At 43.3% G+C, this 27249-nt stretch overlaps 1 protein-coding gene across 1 annotated transcript in view; it reads left to right on the top strand.

The window, feature by feature from the left end:
• Positions 1–27249, top strand: part of CNTRL (centriolin) — a 4034091-nt gene that overhangs the window by 908864 nt on the left and 3097978 nt on the right. The window lies entirely within an intron of this gene.

Raw genomic sequence — 27249 nt, 5'->3', positions numbered from 1 at the left:
CGAGTTTCTAAGGCCAAGAGTACGAGCTACGCCTAAAAAATGATGACTCAAGCTCAAGCACCTGCTTCCTTGCCACAACATCAAATGCTTAAAATGGCAGAAGACCTTATTATGCTGATTAGGGGAAGCCAGCCTTCCCCTGCTGAGAGAAAAAGAGACCTGTCCCCAGCAGCTTTAACAGGCCAAGAGTCTGACGACTCTGAGGTATCTGATTATGAAGACATCCCTCTATCTGTTTATGAGGAGTCAGATGCAGAGGAATCCATTCCCTCTGCTTCTCCTCCAGAGGATTTTTCTTTTGGTGAAACCTTACATACTTTAAGAGAGCATTTCCACTGGGAATGCCAAGACTATCCTCAGTACAAAAAGAGACTCAAAGAATTTCTGGATTTGCCACAACATAGGCCTTTAGCAATACCCCCAGTCCTGGATGCTGTGGATGATGCCTTTATGGAATCTAGTCTAACTCCTGATACTTTACCCCCTGCTCCTAGGAAATTAGACAGGTACTACAGATTCCTGACTCTCACAAATTCCTTTTCAGAAATCCTACTGCTGACCCAGAGGTCATCTCCCAGGGGCCTAAAGCTATCAAAGCAACTACAGCTAAGAATCCCCCCCTTCGGACAGGGATTCCAGAGCTTTAGACAGCTGGGGTAAGGAAGTAAATACCTCTGCAATTCTCGCCATTAGGGCTTTGAATTGGCAGTTTCACATGCTGAAGTAACAACAACATATTATGGAACTTATTAAGCAAAAATTGGCTACCTTTACAGACTGTGCAGAAAATAAAGAATTACAAGAGCTTATGCATTCTGCAAGCCAAGTCAGCAAGCATACTTTGCAATGTGGCTTTGATGCCCTTGAAGCATCTTGCAGGGCAGCAGTCACTAGTTCTGTACTGAGAAGGCATGCTTGGCCTAAGCAGCAGACCTTGCCAGACCATGTCAAATCAAAATTACTAGATGCTCCTTTGAACAAGAACAATCTGTTTGGCACCAAAGCAGAAGAGGTTCTTAAAAAGATGGAAGAAAAAGCTAAATCTGTGCAGACAAAGATTTCTTGCAAGTACAGCCTCCTAGTTTCAGTAGGCATTGCCCCTTTCCAGCCCCCTCAAGGCCATTTCAAACTAGATTCCCCACACAACTTACTCGCACATAAGGTGGGTGCAAAGGTCAAAAGACCAATGTAAAACTCAAAATGAGGCCAGCACCAAAGAGTGAAAAAAATTATATATATTTAATACATAAAAGGCAAAACCAAAAAAATCAGACCGGTTTCGGCCCCAAGGCCTTCTTCAGTGATACACTACTGACATTCAAAGAATACTTAAATAGCATTCTAAATGAATCAGTTAAGCAGATAAACCAGTATTTTAAAGGCACAGTATAATAACAGGAGGTGTACTCAATCTATATACAAAAAAAATTCAAAGATGGTTATTCAAATCAGGGGAAAACGAACCCCCTAATTTAATCCAAGCCCTCACTTTATTATTCAGTATACCATGCCATCCCATTTTCCTGGATCTATCCCACCATATTTTATCAATTATAGTAAAATGAAATTTGGCTGTTTTGTGATGTAGAGCATTTTTATATAAAGCATTTGTCATACGCTGATTTCTCATGTCACTGTGATGTTCCAACATTCTAATCCTGATTGGTCTGGACATCTCTCCCACATAAAAAGCGGAACAGGAACATGTGGCCAAATAGACCACCCAATCCGTGTCACAATTACCATAACATTTTATCTGATATACCCTGCTAGTGTTTCTACTAGAAAATTCTTTAGTTTTAAGCATGTGTATACAAAATGAGCAGTGCCCACAAGGAAAAGACCCAGTCAATTTGTCCCTTTGTTAACGCAAGTTGTTGAACAAAACCTGTTCCTGTATACCCAGTTTTGAAGTGATTAAAGTATGAGCCCAAATTACGACCGCTATGGTATGAAAATAAACACTCTGGAATTAGTATCTTAGCTAACTCTTGATTAGCCAAAAGAATGTTCCAATTATTCTTATGTTCCTGCCATAAGTTGTCAAAAACTTAATCACCTCCTCCTCTGTATATAACCAAAAATACACAGAGGTACCACACAATAGCGTCTTTATTACACAAAAAATAAGAACAGTGGTGAGCGCTTTCGCAAAACTAATTGCTTCATCAGACAAGAAAATAAAACACTCCATTGCTTATATACAGATGGAACCATTGACTCAATCACTGATGTCATAGGTCAATTAAGGCATTAAAGCTATATAAAACTTATAAATGTAGAAAAGGCTACATATAGAGAAAACTGCATATAAAAGACACATATAAAAAACTGCATGTAAATCTATATAAAAACTGCATACAAAAACTATATCCAAAAAATGGATCTCCTTATCATGCATATTGAGTATAAACTCCATCCCCCATTTGTTCTTATTTAGATACTGGATAAACTCTAATAAATATGTAACATCACCCCGCCAAATCAACCAGCAATCATCAAGATACCTACACCATATATCCATGTTCCCTAAATAGATGGTATGTAATGGGTCATAGATAGGATATTCTTCCAGGTACCCCATAAAAAGGTCCACATAAATGGGGGCAAAAGAAGCCCACATTGCAGTTCCCTGTGTTTGTCAAAAGCAGTCTGCTTGAAATTATAACACATTTTTTGTTAGTACGTGTTCAGCCATGCAGATTAGCAAAGTGTTGAAACTGGGTGGATAGATGTCCACCTTATCAAGCCAATATTTTAAGGCCTCCAACCCAGCCCAATGGGGGATATTTGTATAAAGAGCAGTAACATCTAAAGTGCACATCTTCCAACCCGGTTCCAACTGTGAATCAGACAAAATCTGGTTAAACTGAGTGGTGCCCTTTAATCTTCAACGGACCATCTTTAATAAAGGCTGTAAATACTGTGTAAGAAATACTGAAAGGGGTTCTGTCAATGAACCCCTACCAGATACTATAGGTCTTCCTGGTGGTTTCTCCAAACATTTATGAATTTTAAGTAGCAGATAAAAAAATCTGCCTCTGAGGATCATCCAGTACAAGTTGTCTTTTAGTAGCCACATCAGTAATCCCTTCCTCTACAGCAAGGTCCAAGAAAGAATCTATTTCTTTTTTGAACTGCATGGTGGAATCAAGTGGCATTGACCTATTATATCTGGAATCATATAACTGTCTAAAGGCCTCATTCAAATAGTATTGCATGTCCATGACTACCACTGCTCCTCCTTTGTCAGCTGAAGCGATGACAATATTGGAGTTATTTTTCAAATTTATTAATGCCTGTTGTTCCTGTTCTGATAAATTGTGGCCTAACATTCGTGAATCACATTGTTTAAAATGCAAATCTTTAAGACAAGACTCCTGGAATACAGAAACAAATTGGTCCATAGGAGGCTGAAAATTAGATTTTCGAAACCGAAAATCTGTACTTATCCGACTATTATCTTGTTCACCAAAAATAGTTTTAAGTTTAACAGATGGCAAAATGCCAACACATCATTGACAACAGTATCTTCATTCACAAAGAAACCAGGAACATATGATGGTCCTTTATTGAGTAGTTATAATTCCCCATTGGTCAGATCAACAGAGGAGATATTATGCACGTTAAAAACTTCAGTTATTGAGATATGAGGACCTGTAGCAATGTTTCCACATTTTTCACTCTTTCTGTGTTTTCTACCACCCCTGTGTTGTTTAACCCTAAAGGGTCATCCAAACCTCTAGACTTTTTTATGGACTGGGGACCCCCTGAGAGAGTACTTGTTCAATTTCAGTAGCAGACGAATCCTCCCCTGACATGCTACTATAATCTGTCTTAGATCTCTCTAAAATAGATCTAGGTCTCTTCTTCCTAAGTTTCACCACACTGGGCTGCCCATCAAAAGACTTAACCGTTTTTTTGGGGCCAAATGGTTTACCCTTATTGTAATCAGCCAGGTCCCTTTGAAATTTTTGTAATTTATTATTTTTTAATGTTTTCGCCAAGGATAATAAATCCTGAGAGAGTTTGGTCAGGCATAATTTATACTGGGTTTGTCCTTCAAAAGCTTTCACTTCCTCACAAATTTGTTTAATATTATCAGTATTAATTACTATAATATGTTCATAATAGGAAGAAAAAACATTAACAAAGGACATCGTAGCTTGTTGCTGGGCAAATGCCCATTCTTCCATCAGTAAATCATCAGGAACAATAACAAAGGGTTGTGTTCGAATTCTTAACCCCCTTGGTGTAATATTTTTTGCTTGATAAGCCCTAAATAACTTTAATTGCCATACATTGGTCCTGAGTGAAAACATGCTTTTAGTAAGTTTTGTAAACGAATCCCTACAGATATTTTCCGGGTCCCTTGTGTTGCTATCCATACTTGCACTCTGATCTAGAAGCCCAAAGACTTGCAAGTCATCCTTATCAGATGACAGTACCTGTAAAGTAGTGACCAAATCCGTAGTCTTCCAGGATATAACAAATGTTATATATAAAAAATAAAAATGTAACTGGGCATTTCAATACTTAATAATACCTCCTTCCCATTCCAGGATAGTATGTATAATGGCAAAAATTGTTATTACCACAATTAACATCCCAGTGTAAATGGATCCCAACTGACTACAGTAGCATGTGAAATATAACAGACAATGTGTACAAACATTTGCCCAATACTGAATTAGGTTCCTATCACAATTGTATAACAATACCAAATAAATATTGGTAAATTTATAATTTTTTAGGTTGTACAAAAATGTTTATACAAAACTTTAACACCATACAGAATGAATACGTGTATCAAGGAACTATTCATGACCCGAAAATCAAAAAACACAGAATAACTGGTTAGATCAAAACATCATATTCAGCTTACACCTTGATACTGTGAAATTTTACTTGGACGTATCCTTATATAGCAATTTGTACTATGGCATAGTCTGTAATAGGAAGCACATACATACATCATGTTTACTGGATGGTTGTAACCATAATAGAGGGAATGTATAACACCATCGAAAGACAAGCTTCCGAATTGTGTAATAACTAATGTACTAGTCCCAAATACCAGAACTTAATAATAAACACTCCCATATGGTCAGTATTAACCATCCAAATCAGCTACAGATATCATCAATATTATAGCACAAAAACATGTCCCAAACATGAAAAACTCAGCCCCAAAAACAAATCAACATTAATGATCTGTTCAAAAATAGCATTAAAAAGGCCTACAAATATTTCACGTTGTTAATTGTTACAGCCCAAAAAGACAATAAGGGCTGCAGCTACAGATCTTTAGACTCGAATGTTCACACTCCAACAGCACCAGTTAAAGTTCAAGTACAAATATATGTTCATAAACGCACCCGGCCCAAAAAATGGTTCTGGAAACTTTATAACCAAAGTCACGTACCAAGGGTTTAAACCCAAATACATAAATTGTTCCTTTAAATCTTCAAGTCAAGGCCAGAGAAATTCCCCTGGCTTGAAACATGAATCACTGTTCCACGATACAACAGTTTTAAATACTCCACACTGTTTAGAGCCAGATAGTTAGTACATGTATTCATAAACGGCCGAAAACTGAACTCTTCAACCCCACGCGAGAACAGTACCTTCATTCTCTGAAAAGCTCTTCCCTACATAGGTGGTGCCCCCATTTCTACAACATAAACCCTGATGCAAAACCATACATGCAGGTCCATCTGCAAGCTCAGTTCATGCCAGGCAAACAAAACTCACTGGCAGATGACAAGCAGAAATCTCCTAGACCCACACAAGTGGCAATTAGAGCCCAGCACCTTCAGCCTTCTGATTCAGAAATGGGGGACCCCAGAGGTGGATCTATTTGCCTACCCCTGCAATCACCAAGTCATCAAATTCTGCACCAGGACACCAAACAGCAGGGCCTGGAAAGTGGATGCCCTATCCTTCCAGTGGGTAAACTCTCAATCTATGCATTTCCCCCTCTGCCCCTTCTCTCAAGAATATTGCTCAAGATGAGACAAGACAGACCAAAGGCAATCCTGATTGCCCCAGACTGGCCATGCCAGCACTGATGCCCACTACTGTGCAGCCTGTCACGTGTGCCACCCACCCCAGAGCCCCGACCCTCTTCACTCAGCAGGGGGGGACAGATCTTGCATCGCAATTGCGAACCCTGAATCTTGCATTTTGGCTTATTCCTTGAATTCTCCCCCAGTGACCAGCCTAAGCAAGCAGGTGCTGGACGTCATTCTTGAAGCCAGAAGACCCAGTACAAAGAAATCCTATGCTGATAAGTGGAAAAGGTATTGCTCCTGGATTCAATCTAAAGCAGAGGACACAACTCTGTCCTCCCTACCTCTAATCCTGGACTTCTTAGCAGATCTACTCCACAGAGGCCTATGGTCATCGCTTCAGCTAGAAGAGTGTCTGAGCTACAAGCACTTATGGCTGTGGAACCCTTCTTTATTTTTCATGCTGACAGGGTCTCCCTCAGGACTAATCCTTCCTTTATACCTAAAGTTGTATCCAGTGTGGCTCTCAACCAATCTATCCATTTGCCAACCTTCTTCCCTAATCCCCAGAATAAAGTGGAAAGGATCCTGCACTCCTTGGATGTGCACAGACAGCTCAGATTCTACTTGGATAGGACTAACCCCTTCAGGAAATCTGACCAGTTATTACTCAGTTTTGCACCAGGGGCAGAGGACAAGGCCATTTCAAACCAGACAGTTTACAAATGGACAGCACACTGTATCCATTTCTGCTACAAACACCATAGGAAACCAACCCCTCAGGGAGTCGGAACACAGTCTACTAGGGCAACTTCTACCTCTACAGCATTCCTCAGGGGAGTTCCTACCAGGGACATTCTGGAGGCTGCTACCTGGAGTTCTGCGCACACATTCACCAAGCATTGCCACCTGCTTATATTTTCCAAATCCAGGGCAGGTTTTGCAACTGCAATCCTGCAGGACATACTAGCCATCCCAAACTCTTCTTGACTGCCTCCACCCTTTCTGCAGCTTTGGGAATAAACCCAAGTGTGATGACTGCAACAGTGAAACACGAAGAACATAGTACAGTTGTGTACACTTACCATAAATGTATATGTTCGAGTGTATTCACTGTTGCAGTCCTGGTTTCCCTCCCTTCAGCCCCCTTATCTCTCTCTCTCCACTCTGTGTATATTACTCACCCCTTGCAGGGGTATTGGTATTTACTTTTTACTGGTGGTTATTTTCCCACCATAGCTTAGCTCCCTATTGGGAGGCTCCTGACATTTGGGGCAAGAAAAACTGATGTAATGGTGTCGGCTGCCTGTTTTTGTACCCCTGATGACCTGACATCAGTCCTGGAGCAACAGCAACTGACGCAGAAATACTAAGTCTGGTATTCGGGCCAACTGAGGGCTACCTGCAGGCAGATAACCCAAGTGTGATGACTACAACAGTGAATACACTCGAACATCTACATTTATGGTAACTGTACACAACTGTACTTTATTTGTGTTATCACTGAAACCTGGTTCCATTCTAGTGATAGTAGTCTCTCCATCCAGATTTTATTTTCCCGTCGGTCATTTAGGCCTGCATGCATAGATACCAGTAGTGGTTGGTGGAGGAAGAAGGAAATTAAAAGGAATTCACTTTTACGTAAGAACAGTATGCATCCCCAACATCTCTAAAAATGTCCTTAAAGGGCAATTTCTCAGGATCATGAGACTGCATAATGATGATCAGCAGCTTAAAGCTGCCTTTGACAATTTAAAACATGACTTTATGTGTAGGAGCTATAGTGAACAAGAAATAAGTTCCGTCATGAAAGAGAGAAAGAATAAGGGGAGAACCTACTTTTCGGAAAATCCTTCTTCACTAGGCTCACAAAATAGTATACAACCTAGGAAAAGTATTAGATTTCCGCTAACTTTCTCTAGTGACATTAATTTATTTTCTGATATTATTAAGAAGAATTGGAACATCTTGTATGCTGATAATGAATTGTGTGATTTTGTGACTGGGAGACCTAGCTTTTCTTTTAAAGATAACTTGTCCCTTAGAAGGTAGCTTTGTTACAAGACACAGAAACATTTGAAAGTAGACACTTTTCAAAGGCATGGGGCATACCCTTGTAGGCACTACAGTGCCTGTAAATACATCATACTCGTACACAATTTATACATCCTGTACTTGGCCATTGTATTGATTTTTTCTTTCTATGCTGATTGTGCTACTAGGGATTTGGTTTATTATAGCTACTGCAATTGTTGTGCAGCCTATTATATAGGTAAAGCCAATCACTCTCTTTCGGAACATAATAGACATATTAGGAATAACAAAGCTAGTAGTTCACTAGCTAAACATGTTCAGCAGACTGGTGTACAACATACCTTTAGTTTTTTTGTATTAGGATTGGTGGATGTCAGTATTGGGGGGAAGTGACCTTAGAAGTAAGACTGAGGCATGTTAACAAAAGTGGATATTCTGTTTTAAAGCAGATGGTACCCCTGACATTAATGATACAGTATCTCCTAAACCCTTCTTGCGTGCACGACCATTGAAACATTAGAACACTAGCTCTTTAAATGACAGATTGTAATTAATGTTTTTGGTAGGCTTGAATGCTCTGATTGGTTATTTTTGATTTAAATATGTGTATTCTTGTATTAGTTGTTTGACTGATGAAGTGGTTTGTTACCGTGAAAGTGCTAACTTCTCTTATGAAACTTTTTATTCAGAATTGTGCTGTCCTGAATATCCACTTTGTTTTTTGATTATCACAGTGTCGTTTGCACTTTAGTGGAACTTCGTCACCTGGTGCTGATTTTTTTAGAGGTTGGTAGAGGCGTGCCTGTCTTTATTTGAAATGCCACCTTCTGTAGACTGAGCAGAGCAATGACTTTTCAATCTTTTCTATATTAATGTCTATAAACAAGACCTCATATCACATCCTGTTTAACTAAAGAACTCATGCATGACGTGCACTTTGTGACGTCCCTGCACTGGCCCAGTAATCAAGGAGCCTCAATCCTCATCACTAGCACCAGTGAGGAACGTGCACATTGGGAGAATGACAAGTACACACACAGTGAAGTACATTACTGCTGGGTCAGCTTGGGATGACATCACTCTTTGTCACCTGTTTTCAGTTCCCAGGCTAACAGAAACTTAAAATTTAGCACCTCTGGGTCAAAAATACAGAAGTTTGCCTAAAACTGGAAGTTGTAAAACAGTTAAAACACTTTTACGTTTTAAACCTAGTAATTATTTCTGTTTCAAGACAATAGAAAACCCTCTAGCTTTAGACATCCTGTCTCTTTGCATTAACTAACTTTTATAGCACAGTTTTAAACAATTGCAACTTATTTTCTTGAAGTTTTGCAAGTTAACTCACAACACCTTCCTAAACATACTGGAAAATATTAAGATACAACCAAACACCCTAATACTGGGTGATTTCAACTACCCTGCCATTAACTGGGAAAACTACTCATGTACCAACACCTTTGCCCAACGGTTCTTGGAATTAATGAATTCCAATGCCCCGGATCAAGCTAATCCTTAGTCCCACCAGGGGCTCCAATATCCTAGACCTGGTCATTACCAACATGGGAAATCTATGCTCCACACCTATGGTCACCCCCTTGTTGGTCAGGTCTGACCATAAGCTAATTACCCTTGACATCCACATCCCACCCCCACCCCCCAGTAAGGAAACCTCCATAAAAAACTTCTCCAAAGCCAACTTCATGGTACTCAAGTCAGAAGTGACAAACGTCATGACACCCATGCAGACGGGAACTGAAAGTTAGACCGCTGAATCCTACACTAAGGCACTATCCGAGCACATCCACTCGTGCATGAATTGTGCCATCCCCAATAGAACCAAGATGCTCTCCTCCAAAAAAATGAAGCCAATCTGGTGGTCCCTTGCCATAAACAAACCTTACAACAAAAGGAAGAAACTGTTGCAGAAAAGAGGAAAATCCCAGGATGCAAAAAACTCCCTTACCAGCCTCAGTAAGAAGCTGAGATCCCTCATAAAATCCTCCAAAGCTAGTTACGAAAATAAAATTGCCAAAGATTCCAAAGACACAACCTATAACTATGTCAAGAATCTAAATGGCAATGCTCAGATCTGCCCTGAGCTACAACAGAATGGCATTAAATATACTGATCCCAAGGATATTGCCAGTATCCTGGGAGATCGATTTAGTGCAAACTTCACCCTCCTCTCATCCCCTAAAGTGTCCATCGCAATACCAAAAGATTGCCAAATTACAGTAATAACAGCCACACAGGTAAAAAACGCACTCTCCAAAGCTAAGAATACAGCATCCATGGGACCAGATGACATCCCAGGCTGTGTACTACATGAACTACAAAATGAACTGGCACCACACCTAAGTGTCATGTTTAATCATAGCCTCACCTCAGGCTTCATGCCTGCTGAGTGGCGCACAGCTGCAGTTATCCCACTCCACAAGGGGGAATCCACCTTGGATCCCGGCAACTACCGCCCCATCAGTCTGACGAGCCTGATCTGCAAGGCCATGGAACGTATTATCATGGAACTTATAAACAAAGACAATGGCAACTTTCAAACACTGGACCCCACCCAGTTTGGGTTTGTGAAGGGCCGATCTTGTCTACTGAACCTGATTGACCTCTTCGAATCAGTCTCCAGAGCCGTGGACAAGGGTAAGGTGATCCACACGGCCTATCTAGACCTCGCCAAGGCCTTTGACACCATCCCCCACTCTGGAATCATAGATAAACTTACTAAGCTGGGCATTAATCCCTACATCACTCAATGGGTTGCCAACTGGTTTACTGACGGAACCCAGACTGTAAAAGTAACAGACAACAAATCTAGCTCCAGACAACTGACAAGTGGAGTACCTCAGGGTTCAGTCCTGGGACTGCTCTTGTTTGGAATCTACTTCTCTGAAGTACAGGCCAACAAAGTTTGCAGATAACTGCAAACTGGGAGCCATTATTGAATTCCCAAATGATGTGGATATTCTACAAAAGGGCCTTACAGAAATAGATGCTTGTTGCCAGAGCCACGGGCTTAAGCTCAATGCCAAGAAATGTGTAGTTATCCCCTTTGGGAAAAAAATATGTACCCATGAATTACCACATAGGTGGCAGGACACTAAACACTGAAAGTGTGATAAGAGACTTAGCGACACAGGTGGACAGTGGTCTCACCTTCGATAACTACATCGCCACAACAGTCAGGAAATCCTTCTATGTGGCACACCTCATCACTAAGGGCTTTTCATCCAGAAAAAAGGAGGTCATTGTCCCACTGTACTCATCCCTCATTATTAGACCCATTATAGAATACAATGTCCCATTTGGTGTGTACCCCTCAGGACATCTGCAACAACTGGAAAGGTTGCAGAAATACCTCATTAAAAGAATCACAGGCCTAAAGCAGATGCCCTATGCTGACCGTCTAAAAAAAACTCCACCTATACTCTGTCGCATATCGTCTACTCAGAGGCGATCTCTGCTTAACATACAAGGCCATGTCAAACCCAGAGCTGTTGGACATGCTACACGTATAGAAATCCCAATCTCTCAGAGACAAACACTCGAGGATCTAAACCTTGTCATCACAGTGAACAAAACATGTTGGAGGGATAGGTTCCTGACCAAGAGACTCCCCAGACTCTGGAATAGACTGCACATACATGTCAAGTAGAGTGCCTCTTTGGCCCTCTTCAAAAGTAACCTTGATGATTGGATGGGAGATAGGAAATTCACCCCGGGGATCACATCAGTCACCTGCTAGACAGGGGTCCAGGGGAGTAAATACTGTGGGAAGAAATAGCCAGGGAATTATTATGGCTAGGCATGTATAGGTCCTAGGGCTGATAGCCTAGTACCAACCTATAAACCTATGTTCCAACTTCTACCATTAAAACGCACATCTACACAGGTATATACATTTCTGTTCTTTTCCCGTAGGGTACACTGTGGTTACATTCTTGAAGCTCAGTACATAACATACAGTTCAACATACTCTTTTACACCAGTAGTTTAATATACACATTAACATATAGTTCTCTTACATTTGTAAGACAAGCATATAAATCATATTAATATTCACAAATGACATATGATTATTTACCAAATTCCATCTAGCTGGGCTGTTAGCCTCACAACCCCCCTCGAAAACTCAAGCTGTTTTTTCAAATTACCCTTGAGTAACATTGCTTGAGAGGGTTGAGCCTATCTGGGAATACCTTACCTCCTTCCCTGTCTTGAGACCCCATCTGTGTTGGCATTGCTAACCACACTGTGGTCCTGCAGTGTCATATAATATGCTTGCAACCCTAGGCTCCACCTTAGTAACTTGGCATTTTGCTGGCTGGTTCGATGTAGTCATGTTAAAGGATTTTGGTCTCTAACTACAATGAATTTCCTTCCATACAGATAAGGCTGTTGTTTCCGCAGTATCCACATTATGGCTAAGCATTCCTTTTCTGCAGCTGCATAGTATTCCTCCCTGGGTTGGAGCCTACGACTGAGATAAACCACTGGGTGCTCTTCTCCCTCTGAAGAATCCTAGCTAAGTACAGCCCCCACCCCATGGTTTGAAGCATCTACCTTCACAACAAATTATTTGCTGTAATCTGAACTGGCTCACACAGAGGTCCTCCCAAAGCTCCTTTAAGCTTCTGGAATGGCTGCTGCCATGCTGGGGTCCACACTACCTTATCTAGCCTCTTTTTTCCTTGTCAGGTCTGTGAGGGGAGCAGCTATGGTATTATAACTGGGGACAAATGTTCTGTAGTACCCTGCTGTTCCTACAAATGCCCTCACTTGTTTTTTTGGTAACGGGCAGGATAGGCGTGAATGGCTTTCACTTTGGCAGGTTCTGGCCTGATCTTACCACTCCCCACTGTATGTCCCAAGTAGGAGACCTCTGCCATACCCACCTAACATTTACTGAGCTTAATGGCCAACCCTGCCCACTGTAGTCTGCTCAACACCTCCCTGACACACTGAAGGTGCTCTTGCCAGGAATAGTTGTAGATGGCAATATTATTTAGGTAAATAAGGGCAAAATCTCCTGCTCCTGCTGGGATATCATCTACCAGCCTCTGGAAAGTTGCAGGAGCATTTTTCATCCCAAAGGGCATTTTTGTGTCCTCATACAAGCCAAAAAGAGTCACAAAGGCTGACCTCTCTCTAGCACTGGGAGTCAAGGGCACCTGCCAGTAACCCTTGGTAAGATCAAGGGTGTTAAGATACTTAGCCCCACCCAGCTGCACTAAGGCTTCATCTGTCCTAGGCATGGGGTAAGCATATGACTCTGTGTGACTATTTAATTTCCTGTAGTCCACACTGAACCTGGTGCTGCTATCCTTCTTTGGTACCAGCACCACTGGGGAGGCCCAGGGACTGCTGGACTCCTGAATTACCCCTAGTTGTAACATTTCCTGTATCTCCTCCCTCAGAGCCTAGTTGACTCTCTCAGGCACCCTATAAGGGGTCTGCTTAATAAGCCTTTGGGGTCCTGTATCCACATGGTGCTGCACCAGATGGCTGCACCCTGGTTTCCCAGTGAACATGTCCCCAAGCACGTGTAACACTGCTCGGATTTCTCGAACCTGGGTAGGGGATAGCTGCTGGGACATTGCTACCACTTCCACTGAGGTGTCATTCCAAGCCTTACCGAGGAGATCAGTCACCAGATCCCCCTCAGACTCCTCCTGCAGTACACTGCAAATACTCAGCACAAGGGTCTCCCTGTCATGGTAAGATTTCATCATGTTAACATGGTACAGTTTGTGGTCCTGCCTAGCAATTCTACCATGTAGTTAACATCCCTGGCTTTACTTACCACCTTGTAGGGTCCCTCACAGGCTGCCTACAGCTTGTTGTGTCTGACAGGAATGAGAACCATTACCTGCTGCCCTACAGCGTAATGTCTAGCGCAAACATTCCTGTCATACTAGACCTTTTTCTTCTGTTGGATTTCTGTTAGGTTCTCTTGGGCCAAGGCCATGCGTTCTCTAAGCCTTGTCCTGAGGTTTAGGACATATGCCACAACAGACTCCTTGTGAGATTCACACTCCTCTTCCCATTCATCTCGAATCAAATCTAGAGTTCCATGCCCATATAACTCAAACGGTAAAAAAACTGTGGATTCCTGGGGAACCTCTCTGTAAACAAGCAGATGGGGCAAGTATTTGTCCCAGTCCCTCTTAAACTGGTATGCAAATGCCCCGTAGCATGGTCATGAGTGTAGAGTTTAACCTCTCAACAAGGCCATTAGTCTGGAGTTTGGTATTGGTTGGCCTTTAGGTGCTTCACCCCAGAGTACTTCCACAGACAAGCCAGCAGGTCTGACATGACATTGGCACCTCTGTCAGTCAGTATTTCTTTTGGGAAACCTACCCTGCTGAAAATCTCTAACAAAGCATTTGCCACCTTTTCTGCTTCAATGGAGGACAGAGCCACTGCCTCAGAGTATCTTGTAGCATAATCTACTATTACTAGGATATACTTTTTCCCTGTGGAACTTGGGGTACTCAGAGGCCCCACAATATCCATAGCTACCCTCTGAAATGCCTCCTCAGTCACAGGCAAAGGCATCAAAGGAGCTTTCACCTTGTCTCCTGCCTTGCCTGCCTTTTGGCACTGCTTGCAGGTCTTGCAGTACTGTGTTACATCTCTGGAAGTCCCAGGCCAATAGAAGTTCTGCATAATACATCTCTTTGCACGTTTTATGCCCATATGACTTGCAGAGGGCATATCATGGGCTATGGCTAGACGTGCCAGATGGTAGGCTCTGGGCACTACCAACTGCTGTATTCTCTCACTCTCTAGCCCTCCCTCAGGTGTCCACTCTCTATTCAGTAACCCTTTGTCCCAGTATACAGATTCCCCTTTCCCTTGAGAATCAGGTGCCTCACTAGCTACCTCCCTCAGGCCTTGTAGTGTAGGGTCTGAGAGCTGAGCCTGTCTCAACTCTCTCTTAGTAACCCTTCCCAGCTCCCCTTCCACAGGAAGTCTGGTATCCTCTGAGCTGTGCCTCACTGTCAGCCTGGGTACTCTGACTCACCTCTGCCCTTGCAGTCACTCTGTCCAAGGGAACATCAGTACCCACAAGCAGCTGTGGCTAACCTTCAGTCTCCCTGATGCAGGGTAGCTCCCTCCCTGAAGTAACCACCTTACCAGTCTCCCCCAGGCTACCAGACCCAAATGCTTGTCTCCAACCCTGACTGCATGTAACTGCATGAACACACTGTATTGCATTATCAAAATCATTCCCTGTCAGGACATCTGCAGGGATATCCTCAAACTTGCCTACTTGCTTGCTTCCTTTTGCGCACACTCAGTCAAAGTGAACCCTAGTCAAAGGTTTTTGGAGTGGGGTACCTCCTAAAGCTCTGACTGGAGTAGACTGCCCAAGCAAGTAGTGCTCCTCTGTAACCATTGCAGGCTTCACAATGGTTAGGTCACAGGTTGTCTCTCACTTAGCCATGGCCTCTTTTCCATTTGCTAAGATAGGATATAACCTGTTGTGGTAGTTTGGTACCCTTGTTATCTCGAGACAACCTACTGTTGGCATTTTGGCATTCCCACTTATTGGCTCCTCCACCTTTTGTTCTCCACCTTGCCTCTGTGGGCATCTGTATGCTACATGGCCTCACTGGTTGCATTTAAAACATTTAACCCTAGGTCCTGGACGTATACCTGGACTAATGGTTTCCCGTGCTACTGGTGGACTCTGTCGGGGCAGTCTGGGCTGCCCACCCATGAGTTCCCTTAGACCCATGAGCAGCACTGGGTGTCCCTTTCCTGTGCAGTGATGCCCTGCTTGCTAGGTATAGATGTCTCTTCTTCCCCAGCTCATCTATTGCATTGTCTATCAGCTAACCAGATTCTCGTGTCCTCTGGCAAAGTGCTAAGGGCTTGTTCCCTCACCAAAAGGTGTGCCAGCCCTTCAAAAAAAAAAGGTGACCTGACATCCACTCACCCACCTATGAAAATAAGTGCTTAGTTAAGAAACATATTCACACACACACTTTCATCTGCCTTACGTCTTTGCTCACAAACCTTTTTTCTGTAAGCTTCAGGTGTTAACTTGAAACATTATTGCAAACAGGTTTTTACAACATTATAATTTAAACAATCCACATCAGATAATTTGGAAAGAACAGATACATCTTTACCATGGAGTAAGGGGGTCAGGAACCGTACCCAGAACCCTTGGTCACCATTATACTCTTTACATACCCTCTCAAACATATGAATGAAACTATCAAAATTATCCCCCTCTGTAAATTGTGGAAAAAAATTACTGACCTTTGTTGCATCTGGGGTTCGGTTACACCCTTCCCTATTACCTCCATGACTCTGGCGATGAGTCAGCATCTCCTTTTCATGTTGCCTCTGCCACTCCTTCTCCTCAACTTCCAGGTGTAGCAGTTTCTCACTCTCCTCAGCCTGCAGATGTTGCAGTCTCTCATTTTCCACAGCCTCCAGATGTCTCAGTCTCTCTGCTGCTTCTATTTCCAAACGTTTTGCCTCCAACTAAGTCTCTCTAACTCCAGACAGATTTTTAAGTCCCCTGTAGAAAGGGTGAGCTGTCCATTTTCTGAGAGTTGTAAATCTCCATGGCCAGTCTGATTGTCCTCCTGGTTGCTGTTCTGTGATGCAGCTGTGAGTAATGCTGCAATCATGTCTGCTTTAGTCAGGTTGGCCTGATCCATCTCAGCCAACTGGCTCTTTGTCAGCTTGCCATACTCTTCTGCTGACATGCTTGCCTGCTCTCCTTAACTAACTAAGCTAACAAAAAAAAATTGTGATGTGAATTTTCACTGCATGGCTGATTAAGAGTACAAACAGCCTTCAGTGATCACTGTACACATGCTAGAGGAATTCAGTATCCACACCACTACAAGCCAATTAATATGTGATTTGGCTAACTCACCACTATCAGCCAATTAATATGTGATGTGGCTATCCCACCACTGCCAAACAATTAATATGTGATGCCCCTGGACTGGCCCAGTAATCAAAAGAGCCTCAGTCTTCACCACCAGCATCAGTGAGGGACGTGCACATTGGGAGGATGTCAAGTACACACACAGTAAAGTACAATTTCCCTTAAGAGCACACAGAGATCACAATCAGTCTGGGGCTGTTTTCTCCCTCTTTCTCCATATTCCCAATAAGACTCCCCACTGGCACAGCTATAGAGTTGAGTCCTTAGCCAGGTTTCCAAGCCAAGTCCTCCCAGTACTCTCTCTGTCCAACCAGTGCTTCATGTCCCTGTTCAACTAGCTCACATACACACTTCAAGACTGCACTTAAATCTCACCTAAATTCACACTGGGTTTGTCCTTCTCCAAACCCCGACTAATACCCCCCCCCCTTTCAACCCTTCTCTCCTTTCCCAGCTTTAGATAGAGCATCCCCTCTATCACTATGAAACTGAACTGAAGATTATTCACTGCTTGTTAATCCTTCCAGGATTTAGTTATCGTTTACTCTATTATTATTATCTAGTTATTGTCTGGAAAATGTGTAGCACAGTGTTTTACTTCTTATTTCTCAATGTTTGTAATTAGATCTTCTACCCAATTGTAGCGAATTTGCTCCTGTATTTCTCCATGTCATGATCACTTCTACTGTATACATACCTTGACTGTTATTTTTTTACCATCTACCATGTCATTCTGTGGAGCTTTTCTCCCCAGGCCTCCGCTGAAAAAGGACCTGTGTCCAGTCGGAATTTCCTGGTAAACAAATGTAAATAAATAAATCAAATAATAAAATAAAATTTGTACACAAACACACACCTGGGAAAGGCTGGCACAGGTTTATTAGCAATGACCCTTTCTACCCAGACCATAAGGTAGTTATCATGGCCACCAGAACCCCTTATCAGCCACTTTAAGGCCCTTCCCAAAAGGTGACCAATCTTACTGTGTAATGTTACTATTATCCAAATAAGTGTGACCAAGTCTATTTAGGAGTGGCCTATACAGTGTCACCAAATACATATGCAAGTACTGTAAGAGCTTAAATGTCTCCAAACAAACCAGCCACAATTAAAAGGTTTAAATATATTTAATAATAAATTATAAAAGAACAAGACAATATTCAATAACTCAGCACAGTGACTACATTGTTCAGAATCATAGGAAATATTTTAAAACAACATTGCAGGACAGTCTCAAATAAATACAGAAAACCTCTAAACTAATCTTTACTATGTTCCTAACTATCTCTAAAAGAAATACTGTACCTAAATACCTTACTTAACAGAGCAAGGCAAATGCAGATGAGAAGTGCTGAATGGATGTTTTCAGATACAAAGACAAATACAAAATGCCCAGACGTTTAAATGAGAAAACGTTCTTAAATTAATAATAAAACATTACTGCTGGGTCAGCTTTGGATGACATCACTCTGTCACCTGCCTTCAGTTCCAGGCTAACAAAAACTTAGAATTTAGCATCTCTGTGTCAAAAATACACATCTCTCAGAAGTTTCCCAAGAACTGGAAGTCGTAAAACAGTTAAACCACTTTTACATTTTAAACCTAGAAATTATTTCTGTTTCAAGACAATAGAAAACCCTCTAGCTCTAGACATCCTGTTTTTTGCATTAACTAACTTTTATAGCACAGTCATAAACAATTTCAACTTATTTTCTTGAAGTTTTGCAAGTTAGCTCTGTATGTTCCAACTTCTACCATTAAAACACACATCTGCACAGGTATATACATTTCTGTTCTTTTCCAGCAGGGTACACTGTGGTTACATTCTTGAAGCTCACTACATAACATACAGTTCAACACACACTTCTGCACCAGTAGTTTAATTTACACGTAACATATAGTTCTCTTACATTTGTAAGACAAGCATATACATCGTATTAATATTCACAAATGACATATGATTATTTACAAAATTCCAGCTAACTGAGCTGGTAGCCTCACACACATCATAAAGTATGTGGTAATAAACTAGAGTCTTCTCCTTTAACCCAAACTTCATCATTCTAGGTGACTTTAACTACCTTTCTACTAATTGCCACACCTACACCTCAGCAATAAAATATGCACATTTCTTTTACTTTATCAGTGAAAACTCCCTCATGCAAATAGCAGCAACCTCATAGGAGGTGCCAATATAATCAAGCTTTTTCTCACCAAAATGGATGCTTCTTGCCTATTGTTATTCCTTCACTGGTCATGTCAGATCATTGTGCTGTAATATTCACTATACAGGCCCAGTATGGGTTGCTGCCCCACCCTGCCATATTTGAGACTTCTGTAAGGCCAACATCTTCTTGCTTGCAGTTAACCTGAGACTGTTCAACAGTCACCCACCCATCAGTGACCCTGTAGCAAGCATAGCTCTGTATACCAACAATTTATAACATAGCTTATCAGTGCTTGCATAAAGCCTTATGGTTATGTTAACCATATATACACTTCACAACAAAAGATCAGAAATTTCATTTTACTAAAATCAACCTCAGAGGGGTTCATAAAGAACTGAGGGGTAAGATCAAATCCTACAGAGTTAATTGTGAACTAAAAATTGATATGTCATAGAAGGATAACTATAGTATAGTCTTTAATAATGTAAAGAATCCCAGAAATAATACCCACTGTTGCAGCAAGCATATCTGTAATGGCTTCGCTCTGGGGATATAGCTGATATCCTAGCTGATAAATTCAGTTGCAAGTTCCAAATTTCCCATTGCACGTTATTCAGTCTATACCCTCCCCACATAAATTGCCTCTGAATATATACTAAAAATGATGTCCAGGAGCAAAAGCACCAGCTCTCAGTTGGGGTAGCATACTGCATGTTTCTTGGTGGTTATGAAATATCCTTTATTGCATTTCAACCTTAAACTATTTATTCACAGGCTCTCTACTTAGCATTTAGCTGTAATAGTGTCCTTCCACAAGGGAGACCCCACCTTGAAACCTAGCAGCCATAAAACAGTCAGCCTCAACAGTATTATTTCAACATAATGTAATATTACAGGTCATCAGCAGAGATAAAGGGACATACCTATGAAACCCAGTTGGTTTATTTTAAAGATTTACTGAAGGATTAGATGAAGGTAATTCAGTACACACAGATTACCTTGATTTATTTCAGGCCTTTCACACTATTACTCACTCAGGCATCATTGACATCTTGATCAATCTTGGTATAAATCTCTGTGTAACCTGTTGGATTGCCATCTAATTTAGTGATCGAATGCACACTATTAGAGATGGCATATTACCTTCCGGGAGGCATGTCACTAGTGATGTACCAGGGAGCACTATTCATTTCTGTGTGGCATTTGATTGTCTGCTGTCAAAAAAATAACATTAAAGGCCTTTGGCTGATAAAGTTTGCAGATGATTGCAAACTTGGAGCCATTTTCAGCTTTCCTGAAGATACTTGTGTCCTCTAAGAAGGCCTACCTTGGACAAACTTGTCTAATCAGGATCATGGTCTAATGCTCTATGCCAAAAATGTAGCATTGTACAGTTTAGGAAGCAGGAAGTTTTACTGACCTACCCCATAACCCCTCCCCTAATGGACACTCCCAGTAGAGATATAGGCACCTTTGTGAATAATGAACACAGCTTTAACCATCATATATCCACTTTTACTATGAAATTACTGTAGCTTACCCAGTGGACTACTAAGGGTAAATTCTCTCTATCAAAACCAATCATCAGGCCAACAACTTGTCCCTTATCAGGCCTCAGTGTGTTCTTTATCACTCAGTTGTCCAATCGCCTAACTTAGCTTGAGAAACTGCAAAGATTCCTCACTAAAAACGATTTCAGGTATGAATTCCATAAGTTAACTAGCACTTCTGAAAGTCCTGTCTGTCTACTCTCTCTTTCTCCTACAACTCTTGTGTCACAGTCTGTGCCTGGCCTGCAAAATTGTAAATGACACATCCCTGCTTGACCTACTGCATTTCCACAAAAATGATTGTATTACAAATATATGATAAAGGGACCTAATTGTGTATCATAACATAAATAAGACTTATTGGCGTAATGCATACCTGTCGCATGTAATCCCCAGTCATAAAGCAAAGCACTTCCCTCACATTTTGCAAATCTAACTTAAATGGATGGAAAACACAAGTTTATTACAGGTCTGTCCCTCTGCCCTTATTGACAGGGAGCAAGTAGTTGGCTATACAAATATGAAAACCTTGGGGCTCCCCGTAAAATAGACTTCTGGCCTAGTGGGACTAACCTAATCAGCAAAACAGAAGTAAAATAAATACATATTGCTACCTAGCACTGGCAGATGCTTAGCTCAAACAAGTACATTCATCACCTTTTACAAAGTAGAGGCAGGAAGCAGCTGTTTTTCTTTTCGTATAAACATTGATGTTATGTAGTCCTATCTCGCCTATATTCTTACCCGTGGGTTCGGAGCCGAATGTCAGCTCTGACTCTGCCAAAACTTTTCTAGCTCGAAGTCTTTCTGTTGGCTGGGCTAAGATGGTATCCCATGCTGCACTGCTGTAAATCCCCAGATCTAATTTGCCACTCGTGTAGCTCGGACGTGGTTTCGCTCTTGGCTGTGGCTAAGTACCCTTTTTTCTTCTTGAGAGAATTTATTGCAAACAAAAAGCTATTTTAATAGCCATTGTTCGTTTGGTATTATTTTGTGGAAAAGTTGTGTGTGATTGTTTCTGTGGTATCCCACTAGCTGTTCCAACGGGCTAGGCCCGTTTCAGTTAGAGGACCTAGTCTGTCCCCTTGCTTCCCTGTGTTACAAAATTTCCAGTCTAAAACCATTTAAATTAGAGGTTTTAGTCTCTACCCCCACACTTGTATGTGTCAGAGTATCGTTCGCTAGAGTTTTTTGTCAATGGTAGTTTTTCCTGCCCTAAGTGTGGTGCAAGTCTCTGACTGTTTTTCTAGTTGGTTCCGTACCTGTAATTTTTTGTCTTGGTGATTGGTGGTAGTTGGTTACGATGTCTAAAGATTCTAAGGAGCACAAGCCCTCGGGCTTTAAGAAATGCTCAAAGTGTGGCTATAAAAAGTCCATTACCGATGGACATTCTGTCTGTGTATTGTCTGGGAGCAATCCATCTGCAGCAGTCATGCAGCTTCTGCCATGCATTTAGCCCTAGGGTCCTTCAGTAAAGAAAGAATAAGTTAATTTTGAAGGGACTTCTGAAACCCTCCTTCGAAGAGGGTCTGGAAACTGCTTCCAGCTCTAAAGCTAAAACCACCAAATCAAAAAAGAGGTATCCGGCTCCTTCAGTCTCCTCGGAGCCACCGGAGAAAATAGCTAAATCAGCTTCGACACCCTCTGCTCCACCATCCTCGGGGCCGCAGGAAGTGTCTGTGGTGATGGAACCAGCGTCGGCTCCAAACATTTTGGAACCTATTCGGAGCCGATCGCCTAGTATTAGGCAAGTATCACCTGAGAGGAGGTCTCGATCTCCCTCCCTGTCCTCCAAATCCTCCAGGACATTATTGGATGTGGACGTCGATAGAGTAGTACAGAGACTCCTTCAGTCGCCGGTCTTGGCAAAATTGTTCTCAGCTCCTTCCTAGTCTGCTCCGGAGCCCATCCTGCTACCTACTTCGATACTTCCTCCAAGCGCATCCCAGCCTTCGGAGTCAGAGTGCTTAGCTCCATGTGATGTCTCCAGGTCGGTTCCGATGGCCCCTCCTGTCTTATCGGTGCCAACATCAGCTTTTACCCCGTCGGTGCTATCCACAGGTTTCAGGACTCGGGATTCTTCAGTTGGACCCGAGGGAGAGGCTTCGGGACATCTCTCTGTTCCTAGTCTCCCTCTCGGTGCTTCGGCGTGGAGAAGTCAGACTCCTGTCGTGGCTTCGGAGGCTGGTCGCTCCTCAGACTCAGGGGGACCAGTCTTTGAGGCCATGTGGAGTGCGCTGGCCAGATCGTCAGCGACATCATGCGGGTCGGTCATTCTGTCCCCTACTACTCTGGTGATGGTCTCTGATCACCACCTATCTTTAGACAGCGGAGCCCCAAGGCCTCAGGTTACCCCCATGAGTGGTCCCCAAGTTTCTGAGGGCCCCTCACAGTGCTTCCCTGAGGAGCCCCCTAGAAAGAAAACGTGCAAGAGGAAGCACATAGACTCCCAGGATGAGTCTCTCACATCAGATACTGACCTTGAGGAATCGGAGGGGTCCCCCAATTCATCCTCTGAGGATGTTTCTTTCTCTGACATCCTAGAGATCTTGAAACAAAGAGGTGACTGGCCGTCCAAAACCCCCCTCCGAGGAGGAGCTGGTCTTCCTGAGGGCCTTCAGTGCTCAGCCCTCTGCCTCCTGGATTTGATTTGTCAAAGGGTGTGGGAGAACTCTGACTCTGTGGAACCAGTCCCCAGGAGACCCAATAAATTTCTGTCTGCTCCCCCGGGTAAGGAGTTTCTTTCCAAGGGAGTCCCTGTGGATGCCATGGTGGTGGCAGCGGCCACTCAGAAGGAATTAGCCGAGACTTCTTCCACCGTCCATCCTCCTAACAAGGAGTCTAGGACCATGGACCGGTACGGGAAGTGTACCCTGTCTTCAGCGACCTTTACCTTACGGTCACTGAATTATTTATCTCACTTTACACGGCTCCAGAGAGATCTCCTCAAGGAGCTTGGAGATACTCTCATGGGTAACGTTTCTGAGGCGGTGACCCAGATGGTTAACGCCCAGATGTCTACCCTCAATTCCATTGTTAACTCCTCCATGAGGCTGATTTCATATGCAGCCGAGGGAGCGAGTAGGGCAGCAAGTTCAGGAGTCGCCCTTAGGAGACAGGCCTGGATGCGCCTTTGTCATTTCGCAGAGGCCTTCAAGTCTTCATTCACCGACTCCCCATTTGATGGTTCCTCTTTTTTGGAACCAAGGTGAAAGACACCCTCACCAGGTGCAAGCAGGAGGGAAAGACTCTGCTGTAGGAGTCCATTTTTCCCTTCCCTCTAGGCCTTATCCCAAGGCCCAGAGGGGTGGAAAAATGTGGTTCAAGAAATCACAGAGGTTTTTTTCCGGTACACAAGGTGAGCCCCCCTCCAGAGGCAGAGGAGGGGGGGGTTATTCAGGGAGACACCGCCCTAGAGGCAGAGGAGACCCCCGCAACTCAGGAGACCACGATTCCTTTCGCGGCTCTCCCTACCATCGCTCCTGATGGGAGGCCCGAATGTGCGTTTCCGGAGCCAGTCGGGGGTCGAATCTCGTTATACCCGGAGGCCTGGCAAGACATCACCCAGGACCAATGGGTTTTACGAATAATTTCCGGAGGTTATGTCATTCCCCTTTCGTCAGACCCCCCCCTCCGGTCAGAAAAATCCCGGATGTTCCACCCAGTCAAAGGGATTACGCAGCCTCAGAAGTTTCAAAGCTGCTAGAAAAAGGAGCCATCCAACATGTCCCCTCAGACCAGATCGGATTAGGGACTTACTCGAGATTCTTTTTGGTACCGAAAAAAACAGGGGACCTGAGACCCATTTTAGATTTCAGCCGATTGAACAACCATGTACAAAAGTCCAAGTTCCGAATGGTCACATTGCAGTCTGTTCTCCCATTGTTGGGAAAAGAAGTATGGATGTGCTCCATCGACCTCAAGGATGCTTACTTACCACATCAAAATGGACAGGGCATCCAGGAGTCACCTACACTTCCGGCTGGGAGCCAGTCATTTTCAGTTTCGAGCAATGCCCTTTGGTCTTACCACAGCCCCCAGGGTGTTCAAATGTATGGCAGTGGTGACTGCTCACTCAAGGATTCCAAGTCTTTCCATATCTGGACGACTGGCTCCTCACTGCTACCACCATGCATCTACTAATTCAGACTAGGGATGCCACTATAAATCTGTGTCAACAGTTGGGCATAACATTGAAATGGGAAAAATCTGCCTTGTTGCCCTCACAGCATGTCACTTTTATAAGGGCAGAACTAGACACCGTCCTCATGCGGGCGTTTCTAGCACAGGAAAAGAATCAAAGCCCTACAACAACAAGTTCACGCCCTGCTCCCTCTGAGAAGAGCGAAGGCAAGATGGGTTCTCCAACTGTTGGGGACTATGGCCGCGACGATTGTTAGTTCCTCTAGCAAGGTTACATATGAGACTCCTTCAGTGGCTTCTCTTTGCCCAATGGTCTCTTCAACATCTTCCTCTTGCTCACCCTATTCTACTTACGGACAGGTGCAAACAGGATCTCAGTTGGTGGCTTTGCACTGACAATCTGGACACAGGAAAGCCCTTCGTTCCAGTGCCCCGGATTACCATGGTGACCACGGATGCCTCCCAGATGGGGTGGGAGGGGGCATTATCTAGGCAGGACAGTCCAAGGGACGTGGCAAGAGCACGAGATGCATCTGCATATCAATGTCCTGGAGATGAGAGCTGTGCTACTTGCGTTGCAGGCACTTCAGAGCTTTCTTCCTCTCGGGACTATTGCAATCCACTCGGACAATATGTCAGTGGTGTTGTATCTGAACAAGCAGGGAGGAACCATGTCATATCACCTGTGCAGAGAGGCCATGCGAGTGTGGCAGTGGGCAATGTCTTCCCAACGTTTTCTGGTAGCAATACACATTCTGGGGAAGTCCAACATGATCGCAGACAGGCTAAGCAGAGCTATTCTAATGCCTTACGAGTGGTCCCTGAACTATCAAGTTGCGGAACGGATCTTCCGCAGGTGGGGTCAGCCTTGTTGCGACCTTTTTGCCAACCCCCTCAATGCCAAATGCAGCAGTTACTTCACGTTGATCCCCCCTCAGGGGGAGTCACCCAGGGACGCTCTAGTCCACGATTGGCCCTCCGGTCTACTATATGCCTTCCCTCCGGTCCCCTTGCTGTCAAAGGTTATTCAGAAAGCGCAATCCTTGGGAAGCAGAATGATTCTGATTGCCCCACACACTGGCCTTGTCAGATTTGGTTTCCCTTTCTCCATCCCTACCTCATGGATGCTCCTTGGATTCTGGACCCACAACCAGACTTACTGACACACATGTCAGGGCAGCTCCATCCCTCTCTGCTGACCCTCCGGTTGACAGCCTGCCTACTCCACTTCCGTCATTAGTTAGGCTTCATCATTTCTCACCAGAGGTAATTCATATTTTATCTTCCTCTCATAAGCCCTCCACCAGGAAGATTTAGTCCAGCAAATGGAAGAGATTTTCAATTTGAGCTCATACCCAAAGGATTGACCCTTACACGGCTCCAGTTTCATCTGTTTTGGAGTTCTTGTTTATGCTTTTTCACCAAGGCTCAGTGACCGCCACCATTAAAGTCAAATTGGCAGCGATCTCTACCTTTCATGTCGCAAATGAGCCTAGTCTGAGGGCTCATAGACTATGTAAGGCCTTCCTGAAGGGCACTCTGTTACTTCATCCTCTGGTATCGGAACCTGTCATGCCTTGGGATTTAAACTTTGTTCTACAGGCTTTTACTTCATCCCCCTTTGAACCTGCAGCTACTTGTGATTTAAAATTCTTGACCTGGAAGACTGTCTTTTTAGTAGCCATCACGTCAGCCAGTCGCGTTTCAGAGATTCAAGCTCTATCAATCAAACCCCCATACTTGATTTTTCATAAAGACCGGGTTTCTCTTAGACCGAACCCCTCCTTTCTTCCCAAAGTGGCGTCAATCAGTAACCTTAATCAATCCTTTGAATTGCCAGTGTTTTTTCCCCAGTTCTCAAACAAGGCAGAATTCAGATTCCATCAATTGGATGTACACAGACAACTACGTTTTTATTTGCACAGAACGAAAAACCTCAGAAAATCTGATCAATTGTTTCCTTTTCGGAAAACAGAATGGGGTCTCCTGTTTCCAAAGTCACTCTGTCCAGGTGGATCTCCAGCTGTATTTCCTTTGTTTATTCTTCAGGGGGTAAGGATTTACCGTTTCCGGTTAAGGCTCACTCTACTCGGTCTGTATCTACATCTGCAGCCTATCAGACCAGATTGTCTGTGGGTGAGATTTGTGCTGTGGCTACTTGGGCATCTCCTCACACCTTTGTTACTCATTACAAATTGGATGTGGTATCTAGGGGCAGGTCTTCCTTTGGTTCCACAGTGCTCAGGAGTATTTTCCACTGAGCCTCCCAGGATTTAGGTGCTAGGGACGCTGTCCCACGGGTAAGAATATAGGCGAGATTGGACTACATAACATCAAGAAGTTATGTACTCACCATAACGTTCGATGTATGTAGTCCATCTCGCCTCACATTCTTACTTACCCCCCCTCCTTCCCCC

This window comes from Protopterus annectens, chromosome 16.part0, assembly GCF_019279795.1.
Source record: "Protopterus annectens isolate FY-2018-M chromosome 16.part0, PAN1.0, whole genome shotgun sequence".
In the NCBI taxonomy this organism is placed as follows: domain Eukaryota; kingdom Metazoa; phylum Chordata; order Ceratodontiformes; family Protopteridae; genus Protopterus; species Protopterus annectens.
Note: the sequence above shows the minus strand (reverse complement) of the source record. Positions and strands in the feature narration are given on the sequence as shown.